Below are 11694 nucleotides of genomic sequence, written 5' to 3'. Positions count from 1 at the left end.
CTCCCCAAGAATGTACAGTAGACTCTGCTTCTTTCCCTCTACTCTCTACCTTGGGTTGCCAGGGACAAATTCAGGAACCAGAGAAATCACCTTCCCTGGGTTCTAGAAATCCCTTCGCAAGGACTTCTGGGAAATGTAGTCTGGATACTGTGACGTCACAGGGAGCTAACAGGTAACCCCCACTAGGTTTTTGCTTAACAGAGGGGTCTTCCCCAAAGTTTTGTGAGAGTCCTGTGCGGCCCTTACATTCCTGTTGTCTGTGATATGGAGGTTGGTTCAGAAAACAGCATAGCCTGGGTCTCTGTTGCCGGTTCCGTCTCAGAGGGAGCGAACCTGAGCTGGGTGGGAAGGCTGAAGCTGCTGCTTGGACCTGCCATGCTGTACCGGCTGGGACAGGTGAGGTTGCAGGTCGGGGCGATTGGGATTGTGTCCCAGGTGATGGTTTCCTTTGGACACTGCGTGCTGCTGTCGTGCCCTGGAAATGTTAGTGATCCCCAAAGCACACACAGGATGTGTCCTTGGCCCACAATGGTTATTTCAGCCTGTTGTTTTGCTTTGCTTTTTGTTTTTGTTTTTAGACAGAATTTCTCTTGGTTCTCATGGAACTTACTTTGTAGACCAGGCTGAACTGGAACTCACAGGGATCTCTCTGCCTCCCTCATCTTGGAATTGTAGCCATTCCCCATGACACCCAGAGAGTGTCAGCATGTTCTCATCTCACACTGAAATTGTTGAGCTATTTTTAAACTAAAAATACAGTTGCAACTTATAGAAGAAGGAGGCCAAATATTTTTTACCATGGACTACTGATGGCAGGAAGCCAGGGCTCTGGGCCTTCCTGAGTAATGGACACTCTGGAACAGTGGGAGAGAGTGAAGCTTGCAGTCTTGTTGCCCTGAATGCTGGATGTGTATAAGGATCATGTGGGCTACATCTTAGAATCCGAGAACATACTGTTTGAGTCGAGCACAGCAATACTTAGAAAAATGATCAAAGCTTATCTATACAATTATTTTAAAGGACCCCACTAATACATAAACTGCTGATATGTTCATGTATTAATAAAAAATGATATATAACTATTCTCGTTGGCCAATCTGGGGCATTACTCAATAAGACATGTATGTATATATATATATATATATATATATATACATATATATATTCTGAAATTAGAAAATTTTGAAATAATAAAACAGCATAGCAAACATGAAGCTCAACTACAGCACACTGATACACGGTGTCAAATGTGTAAAACACACTTCAGGAATGATACAAATATCAACCAATACCCATCAGAGAAAGCACAGAAATGGAACATGACTAAAGAACAGCGAATTCTGTTCTATGTTAAATTCTCAGTATGATTAGTCCTTTGCATGCTGATTTCCCCATATGTTCAGAACCTTGAATATTAGGCCATGAGTTCTTCCTCTACTGTTCTACCCCTTGCCTCCTCCATCTCCTGTCCCTTGTCACTGTGCTTTGTGTCACTGCTGAACTCTGGACAAATGCAGGAAACCCAGATGACAGCCAGAGCCACCTCATCAGAGCTGTATCCTCATTTGATTTCACATTCATGGCTGGGCATGCTTAGTGTTGACAAGAACATTCTCCTTCACCAGGACTTTCTGCTGATAGAACTGTTTATGTGTGTGGTTTATAATATAAGCATATGGCATTAAATGGATGCTTCTGTGGATGTATTTATTTTACATTTCATGTGTCTTCAATGTATAGATCCCATATGGTCTTATAGCTTCTTTTACCTTTTTTCCCTTGAAGATGGGTCCATTGTGAGGTCATATGAGCACCTTTGGTGTGTCTGAAGAATATTACTCAGTGATGTGAGAAACAGTTCTAGCTCTCTTTCATCCTTACACAGAATCTAGATTTGTGTCCACAGGCACATGATGCCCGTGTAAGGGTTTCTATCACTGTGATAAAGATCATGAGGAAAGTCAACTTGGGGAAGAAAGGGTTCATTTCAGCTGACATCTTCAGGTAACAGATCATCACTGAGGGAATTCAAGTCAGGAACCAGTGCAGAGGCCACACAGGAACGCTGCTTATTGGCTGGTATTCCATGGCTTGCTCAGCCAGCTTTCCTATACTATACAGAAACACCTCCCTGGTGGGGTCCCACCCGTACTGTAGATATCTCATTATCAACACTAATTAGGAAAATGCCATAGGCCTGGCTACAGGACAATCTCATGGAGACATTTTTTTTCAAATATTCTTCTCTCTCCTCAAATAATAGTTAGTGTCAACTTGACTGGAGAACTATCCAGCAGAGTTCATCTTGGTACTTAAATGATTTTAGTGGTTTTAATTAATTTAAACTGTGATATCATGCATTGATCTTCATTTCAGGAAATGCTTTAAAATGAGTCAATACGTGAAAACGTCTCCGCCTGCTGGTAATGATGGTTACAACACCATAGCCACACTCCCCCCCCCCCCCCCACACACACACACACAAACCCTGTTAAGTCAGTAACATTTTCTAAGAAGCGTCAGAGCTTGAGTAATGTCAAGTAGCGTTGCAGTTAAGTTTCCCTGAGGGACCCACTACAGATGCGACACTTTGCTTCAGCGAAGACTATGCGGGTCTGCTCTGGGCGACTGGGAAGCTCCAGGTTGCTGTCGTCCTACCCCTCCCCCACCCCCTACATCCCCCTTCCGCCCTCCCCCCACCTTGAGCAGGCTGGCTCAGACCTTGTTTGCCTCGGTTGCTACCTCACGTAGGGTGGAGTCTTCTGACCTAGGTCAAGTCTTTTGTCTGCAAGAAGCTACCTGCTGAGCAGCGGAGCTGTTTTCCTGACAGATCCTGACAAAGCGAGATCCTGGCCTAGTGGGGGATGTGTTCTTTCCCCTTTAAAAATCAGACCCGAGAGTTAAAGCTGAGCCTTGATCAGAGAATTTTGTCTTGACCTGTTATTTCTCTCGCCGCCTTTCCCATCCAACCCAGCTTTCCTTTCAGGAATACAGTAACCTGTGGCCGCTGGCGGCTAGAGTTGCACAGTACTCGGAACTCAGAGGTGCCCCTCTCAGAATGATACCATGGGGCCCCCCAGACTTCTAGAGACTGTGGTGTGGCCCCTAGCCCCCACGGTTTAGTGAAAGTGACCTTTTTACATTATGCATGCTTTCTTTGAAATGAGCATTGCTTCTCATCACTCTCCAGAGGGCAAATTCTTCACCCAGTGCCTCCGGGTAACCCAAAGGGGATTGATGCGATGGCTAAAGAAACATTGTTTCTAAAAATAATTATCTTCTTTTGCTTTCTCAATTTAATTTTATTTTTTAATTCAGCTATGTGCATTGCCATGGTTTTTGAAGTTTGACTCGTCCCCTTTACTGTGACCAGTAGTACTAGGATACTCTAGAGATGTCTTATTGTTTGTCCTTTTGCTTTATTGGGGATGAACTCAAGTCTTCAAGAATGTTAGGCAAGCCCGTTTCCACCAGGCCACACTGGCATCCCTGTCAGAAGATTCTGATAGATGTATTTCGACTATCTTGGAAACTTCAGTTCTACCTGGTTGCTCTCTTATCTTCACTCTACCATTTTACAGCTTTGAGTTCTTTCCCAGGGCCGTAAGAATACTGTTTCCCCTGGGGGCTGGAGAGATGGCTCAGCGGTTAAGAGCATTGTCTGCTCTTCTGAAGGTCCTGAGTTCAATTCCCAGAAACCAACCACATGATGGCTCACGACCATCTGTAACGAGATCTGGCGCCCTCTTCTGGAGTGTCTGAAGGCAGCTACAGGGTACTTACATATAATAAATTTTTCTTAAAAGAAAGAAAGAAAGAGTACTGTGTTTGTGTCCCTGACTTCTCCTCAGCCATACTCAGTACTGTCAAACAAGAATGGGCACAAAGTCCTATTTTCTGTGCAATATCTTAGTAGATATGTATATGGCTCTGTGGACCACTCGAGTATCTCCTGTTCGGCTCGAAAGGGAAAATAATCACTTTACTAGGGGAAGGGGGCTGAACGGGATATGGGAAGAGTGTCTTTCCTCAGATGTGCTTACTGATTAAGATATTGGCTGGCCATGAGGTGCACATCTGTACTGCTAGTACTTGAGTGATGGAAGCAGGAGGGTCAAGGGGTTAAAACCAGTCCTGAACAACACAAGTCACTGAGTTAGAACCAGGCTCGAGGTGTGTAAGACACCTTGTCAAAAAAAAAAAAAAAAAAAAAAAAAAGAACACAGTTTAGAATTTTGGGAAACAGAAACTCAGCATTTCTGGGCTCATCTCTGAAGAAGCATTATTTTATGGTAGGTGTCCATCTTGGTTTCAAATAGCTCTTTGTCCCTGACCCAAGCTCCAGGAAGAAAGATTCCCAGAAATCCCACTTGAGCAACTCTCACCCAGAAATATGCAGCTGTGACCATCAACTTATGATATTACTATTTTTTTTCTTTTGGCTTTGGTAACTTGCTCATACAGACGTTTAAAAATCATTTTGAAGTTGTTTTGACTGCCTAATCTTGAGCAGAACAGCTCTTAGCTTGCTTATGCAGACATTCAAGATCTTGTGCAGATATTCAAGGTCTTCTTGCATCTTTTGCCTATAAAACACTTCCCATGTCTGCATCTTCCATCAGACAATAGTATTCAAAAACAACCATTCAGATGCTAGGAGGAAAATATATTGGGTTCTTTGCCAAGCTCATGGGTGGGGGAAGCCTCAATCTGGTCAGTCTTTGAAGGACTCTAACATAGTCAGGTGAGGGAGTTAAATTGAAACTGCTGTTTCAAAGCAACCTGATAATGGTGCTGTATCCATGCAGTATCTCCATAAATATTTCTGCAAAATGAACGAGCTTGCCTTTGTCTTCAAAACTGGTTTGTTTTAATGCTAATAACGTATGTTTCTTAGGTTTGAGGAGGTAGGCTAAATAAATTGGGCAAAGAAATGCATGCACCACAGAAAAATTACATTATACTCTGTAATATCTTCTGTGAGCTCTCTTTAAAGTTACACATAACTCATTTCTTGTAATTTTATTTTATTGTTCTATTCCTATGACTGTGTGCTTGAAATAAAATTGTCTCTGCAGAAAAAAATACGCTTTTTCTCCTTTGCTTAGCTTTTCTATGAGATTAAAAAAAATCTTTGAAGCTTTTCTAAACTTGATGTTGTTTGACTCTTTCAGTGAGATATGAACACATATTTTTTTTTCACTGAAGATAGTTCAGAGATCCAAGTTTATTGTCATTACTTTCAGGAGCATGGGTGACTGAAAAGCAAAAAAAAAAAAAACACTTAAAGGCCTACCCCATGATGGGTGACAATGAACCAAATTTATAAGGCTGGTATTGTGTGTGTAGCATTCAGGAAGCTTCTTCAAGGAGCCTCCTATCTCCAGAAAACATTGACTACGTATGTAGTCTTGGGAAGAGGTCTTGTGAGTTCAGTAAGACTTATGAACTTCCTGAACCTTGTAAGTTTTTGTATGAGCCACCTGCTTCCCTCCAAGAGTGAATGTTACAGTTAAATGAAATAACCATAGGAAACAACATTTCTTCTCCAGGTTCTCTGAGTCTTTCTGCCCCCTTTCCATGACTATAGATGGTTAATTATTTTCTTCACATCTGATAGAACATTTTACTACTATCTTACAGTAATAGTCCATTACTCTAAACATGGAGGGAGCTCCAGCTCAGTCCCAGTTTGGTTTCTCCATGCTCTGCAGCCAAAGCCTGTGATAGTCTCAGCAGCAGAGCCTTCTTATCTACATTGGCATACAACCAGCATCCGAGACAGTAGCCTTGTGCTATGTAGGGCTTAAGGAGTTCCACTAACTCTAATGGCAAGTACCCTAACTCTGACACTGGCATTTTAAAATGTTTTATTAAAAAAAATTATATAGGGGCTGGTGAGATGTCTCATCGGGTAAGGGCACTGACTGCTCTTCCGAAGGTCCTGAGCTCAAATACCAGCAACCACATGGTGGCTCACAACCACCCATAATGAGATCTGACACCCTGTTCTGGTGTGTCTGAAGTCAGCTACAGTGAACTTATGGATAATAATAAATAAATCTTTAAAAGAAATAGAAAAAAAATTATACAATATATTTTTTTTGATTTATTTATTATATGTAAGTACACTGTAGCTGTCTTCAGACACTCCAGAAGAGGGCGCCAGATCTCGTTACGGATGGTTGTGAGCCACCATGTGGTTGCTGGGATTTGAACTCTGGACCTTTGGAAGAGCAGTCGGGTGCTCTTACCCACTGAGCCATCTCACCAGCCCCTACAATATATTTTGATATTCTTTCTCCTTCCCCAACTCCTTCCAGATCCACCTCAACCTTACTACCTACCCAAATTCACGTTCTCTCCCCCCCCCCCCAAAACATTTCCAAGAGGAAAAACAATAAAAAGCAAAAACAAACAAAAGACAAACTTAAAAAGAAAAAGAAAATAAGACAGAAAACACCAAAACAAAACAAACAAAAGGGACACACACACATCAGTTTTGGGTTGCCTGGTCATGGGCCTGCCCTGGAGTGTGGCTGTTATGCCCAGCGATACTCTACTGAGGGGAAGATGATGGCTTTCCCAGCAGGTGCCAACTATAAACCACAACTTGATTATCGGTGTGGTTTTGTGTCCACTAACTCTGCTTAACACTGGGATCTTCACTCATCAACCTTATTGCTTTGGAGGATGACTTTTTCAATCACATAAGGTGCCTTCTACATCCAAACTCTGGAACTGCTGTGTATTCTATTCCTCCAGTTACTTTTCCTAACAATCTACCGAACACTTGTTGATTGACATTTTTTCGAGGATACCTTTAAATTGATAGAGTATGGGCAGGAGCTCTGGGGAGCCAACGCTGTCCTCTCTAACAAAGAGACAGTAGGTCTTAATAATCAGTAGCAAGGGCCATAGATGAAGAGTTAGTAAGCTCTAATACAGCATGAAAAGTTCCTATTTCCTATTTATTTATTATTTGTTAAAAAAAAAAAGCAATGTTTGTACAGTGGCACAGATGGAACAGGTCACTATCTCACTTCTGTCCCATGGAGCCCCACCCCCACCCCGGCAATCCATAGTTGTTTTCTATGAACCATCCAGATTCCCTCTTCTGGGATACTGCTACCTCTGTTGAAGGGCTACTGCACACTTGCTTACCTGCAATCATTTCCCTGGAACTGTTATAGAATTAATGCACCTTCCAGTGAGAAATCACTTCACATACTTAGAGGTTAATAATGGGAAGATCTCGTTTATAATAGCCCACACCTTGGTTCTATCTAATATTTAAGAGGGAACCAGCTTCCAACGGCCCTAGGCTAATTACATTCCACATGGGCTGCCATTCTTAAATCTCTTTCAGGTTCTGGCCCTTGATTAACACTGTGAACAACTTAAACTGAGGCAGGAGATGGCAAGCCTGTCCACTTAGGCAGACAGGAGATTTACACAGTGAAGATATTACCAGAAATATTTCTCAAGTACACAAGTGTAGTTCTTTTCAAAGAGTTATTACCAGGGTCATCCTGCCCACCTGGCAGAATTAACATTTTCCTGATAAGAGCACTGGGGACTTGATGGCAGCCCAGGACTTAACCGTGGCTGTGACCCTGTTCTGTCCCATTGAGTAGTTCCTTAGAGGCGTGTTTTTAGCGATGGGGATGGATCTAATGGCCTGTTGTAAATCAGAGTTGTTGTCCTTTGTTATGGGAATATAGCGCTTGCTCAGAAATCCTCTTACTTCAGGCTTTTCATGCGTCATGGCCAGCTCTTACTGCTCATCTTGACCCAGGACACTGAAAACAGACTGGGCTCTCACCTGCCACATCCATCACTCAAGTCAGCTCCCAGGACCTGATGGGCTCTGGGATGCTGTTGTGGCCACTGCTTCTCCATCATCCACAAATAACTACTACTGCATAGGACGGATGCCAGCCAAATAATATCCACTGCAGTAGACTTTCTTGCAAGGGAGAAATGCCCACTGTAGCACTCTCTAGGAGGTTAACTACCTATTCCTATACCAAGCTTAATCTTTCTCACCTGAACTACTTTTGAGTTCACATCTTCTACCCATTTGGTGAGCTCATACTTAGGCCTTAATGCCTCCCGAAGACTCATATTCAAAGCATTTGATTCTCTGTTAGTATTTTCCCCTTAGAAGTTTTGTTTAGCTCAATCTTGGCACATTTGCATTTGAGTGACCCAAGCAGAATTCTACACCTATTGTTTGTTTTTTTGTTTGTTTTGCCTCTCTACCCCCCAATGCTTTAGAAGTTTACTTAACTGGTTTGAATGTCTAAATCATTCCCACACACTGGAGCCTCTCCCTCCTCATTGATCAAGCTTCAAGGAGTACCTGCAGTATGATTTCTGCATTTAGCCTCTTTAAGTGGTGTTTTTTCCAACTCTTCAAAGTCTGTAAAACCCTGGAGGGTTAGCATTTTATGGTGGAGTCTTCTGACAGATGGAGTGTGTTAGTTAGGGTTTCATCACTGTGAAGAGACACCATGAACACAGCAACTCTATATAAAGTAAGTGGCTGGCTTACAGTTTCAGAGGTTTAGTCCATTATCATCATTACAGTCGGAAGCATGGCACTGTGCAGGCTGACTTGGTGCTGTAACAGCCAAGAGTTCTACATCTTGATCCAAAGGCAAGGAAGATTGTCTTCCACAGGCAGCTAAGAGGAGGTTCTCTACATTGGGTGGAGCTTGAGCATAGATACCTAACAGCCCATCCCCCACGGTGGGGCACATCCTCTAACAAGGCCACACCCCCTCCAATAAGGCCACACCTCCTAATAGTCCCACTTCCCGTGGGACAAGCATATTCAAACCACTCCAGTGTAAATAGGGCTCCAGGTCTTCTCTCATCTTGTTATTCCAGGAATTGGATTAGGAATGAATTAGCCCTGGTTATTTCTTGATTCTCACAGCCAGAACCAGGGTCAAGTTCGAGTCTTTGTGGCTAATCTATTGACTAATCTACCTGCTTAGGATCTATAACCTTGATGCCCTGGTTAGCGTCACAGGTCCCTGGATGGTCTGCGTTAATTAACTACAGTCCAGCACTGGTAATTGATAAAATATCACACTGGGGGGGGGGTGGGTGGGACAGAGATGGATCCTAAAGCTCTCTAGGACATTGAGCCTGTGGGACAAATTTCTTACCTGTTGGATCTTCAGAATTTTGGTCTCAGGATTTTTTTTAGCATGCTGCTTGAGTTATATATACTGCTGTATATTCTCCCTCTAGATGCAAATGGATTTCTTAATATCTCCTACACTATTCAATTGTTTTTTTCTAGGACCTCGAACGAAAGTACACTTGAACATAGATTAGAATTGCCCGAGTAAGAAGGATCCAGCCACAGGACTGAGAGTGAGTACCTGCTCGCAATTAGAAAACATTGTGGAAATGTGTTTACTTACCCTAGGGCAGAAGGCTTGAGAGAACACACACACACACACACACACACACACACACACACACACACAAGATTGACAGGGGAGTGGCATCTGCAACGCTCTGCTCAGCACCCACATGATTTTACACTGTGTCTTGTCTGGAACCCAATTTCCCCTTGTTCCCCCTGTGCCATAGATGACTGTGGCTAATTCTGCTACTTGTGAGAAAATTTTTGTTAGCATAGTGGTTTAGCAAGTTTTATTTAGCAAGCTTAGTATATAGCTAATCAAAATATATGTCGCTCTGGGTTGGAGAGGAAGGGTGGCAGGGCCTCCAGGAATAGAGGGGATATAAAACAGTCAACCTGCAGACTGACATCTGCTGGGATACATACAGTAAACATACATACAAGCTGCTTCCTTGACCACTTCCTGCAGTGGCCCAGCACAGGGAAGCTCTCTATGAATTTTACTTTACTTGTTAGTCACTTGTGCAGTCTGTAAACTTTGTACTCTCCTTCCTCCATTCTGCAGTGTTTCCATTGGCTAAGAGGTGAGTGTGGTGGCTGGTGACTTGACTGTGCAGCTCAGCTCCGTGCAGCCAGCCCTCTCCACCCCAACTTCACCTTCTTACCTGGTGGCCAGGAACTGGAACAAGCCCTGACCTCAGGCAGATGCTGGCTTCAGACGGCCTCTTCCTGGTTTCAGAGCTTCCACCAAACTGTTTATTCCCTCATGGACTCTGTATTTATAGTTTCACAATTATTTAAACACTGGGAAATAATCTGACCATGTTGAAGAAGTTTCAAAATTCCCATCTTGTGGATGCAATGCTTGAGTCGTTTGGAGAGGGAATGGTCAACCTGAGCCAGGCATGTGTTTAGCAGAGCTAGAGGTGAATATGGGCCCTCTTTCCAAACTTGAGTTTCCCCATGGAGCTTTCTCCTCGAAGTGGTTACCCAGGAGTAAAACCCAATCTCACGTGGCAGATTCTATGTGCACAATGTATAAAATGGTGACAATTTCCTCTTGAGAGACCACACATGAATAAACACAGAAAATTCATAGCATACAATAGTTGAACTCCAACCCTCACCCTCACCAACAGCAGGGACCTGTCGCCTGAGGACCTACCGCAGGGGTTATCACTGGGAAAGGAAGGGAGGAGATACAGCCACAGGCCCCAGTGAGAGTGCAGAGTCAAAATAACAGCCAGCACCAACAGAGATGCTAAATCTGAAAGAGGCCATCTCACAGGGCTCCACCCCCTAGACAGAGAAGTACAGTTAACTAAGGACAGCTAAGGGAGAAAGGTCATCCTCGGAGGCCAGACCTAAATTGTTTATCCAGTACCAAGTGGTCAGCAAGTGTAACAATAATAATTAAAGGAAAGTGGGTGTAGATTCAAGAGTGTGAGTGGGGAGGACATGGCTGAGAGAAGGTGAGGGAAGGCGAAAGTGATGTAGTTACATTTTAATTTTAAATTTTTAAGTAAAGGTTTTCATTTGTTGGTTTTGAAACAGCATAGGCAGGTGGCTCTCCCTCTCTGCCTAGGGCTCTCCCTCTCAAGGATCCTTGGAGACTTGTGTCTCAGGCATCAGAGTCATCAGGTTCAAGCAGCCCCTGTCCTTTGTCAGGAAGCTACATCCTGTGCGTTGAGTTGTCTCTGTGTTAAATGGAATTTTGTCAACTCAGTTAATTAGTGTCCAGAACCAGAAAATGTATTACTGGAACAAGCTTACATCTGGCTTTGTTTGTTTGTTTGTTTGTTTGTTTTTGCTTTGAAGTATCTCTAAACATAGGCCGGCTCACAGCCTTCAGTTCAGTTGAAACCAGTCTTCACCTTGGTTAGAGCCACAGTCCTAGGGGATGCCATGTGTAATTCTATAATTGTCAGGGCACAGATGAGGCCCAGGTTCACTGACTTTCAGCTATGCTTCCCGCCCCCAGGCCTCAGCAGGCACCCGTTCTGGTTTAGGAGTAGGGGACTGAGTGTTCCAACCTTAGACTCGGAGGTCTCAGCTGGCGTCTTCCATACCAGTTCTATGGAGAGTGAATCTTTCTCGACTAAGCTGGGATTTTCTTCCTTATTGATTTCAGAGACCTTGGAACTTGGACCCTTCCCTATTAAATCCTTTGAAGTTCAGCAATGACCATCACCTGTGAGTCCCAAGACACTACAGAGAGCAATTTAACAAAATAAAGAGCCATCATGTAGAAAGCTTTCCTTCCTGTAAGTCAGACTAGCATGGAATGAAAACAGTATGCACAGTCAGCC

The 11694-nt window shown here is 43.4% G+C and overlaps 1 long non-coding RNA gene across 1 annotated transcript; it reads left to right on the top strand.

Annotated features, from left to right (window-relative positions):
* The first annotated feature begins 219 nt into the window (after positions 1-219).
* On the top strand, positions 220-11593 carry LOC110308542 (uncharacterized). Its single transcript, XR_002379567.2, has 3 exons — positions 220-396; positions 9317-9390; positions 11517-11593. It is a non-coding gene; the product is annotated as an uncharacterized LOC110308542 (long non-coding RNA).
* The last annotated feature ends 101 nt before the right edge of the window (positions 11594-11694 follow it).

The sequence above is a fragment of the Mus caroli genome, unplaced genomic scaffold (assembly GCF_978045245.1).
Source record: "Mus caroli unplaced genomic scaffold, Mus_caroli_1 scaffold_15, whole genome shotgun sequence".
In the NCBI taxonomy this organism is placed as follows: domain Eukaryota; kingdom Metazoa; phylum Chordata; class Mammalia; order Rodentia; family Muridae; genus Mus; species Mus caroli.
The sequence above is the reverse complement of the archived record's forward strand: the minus strand, read 5'-3'. Positions and strand labels throughout refer to the sequence as shown.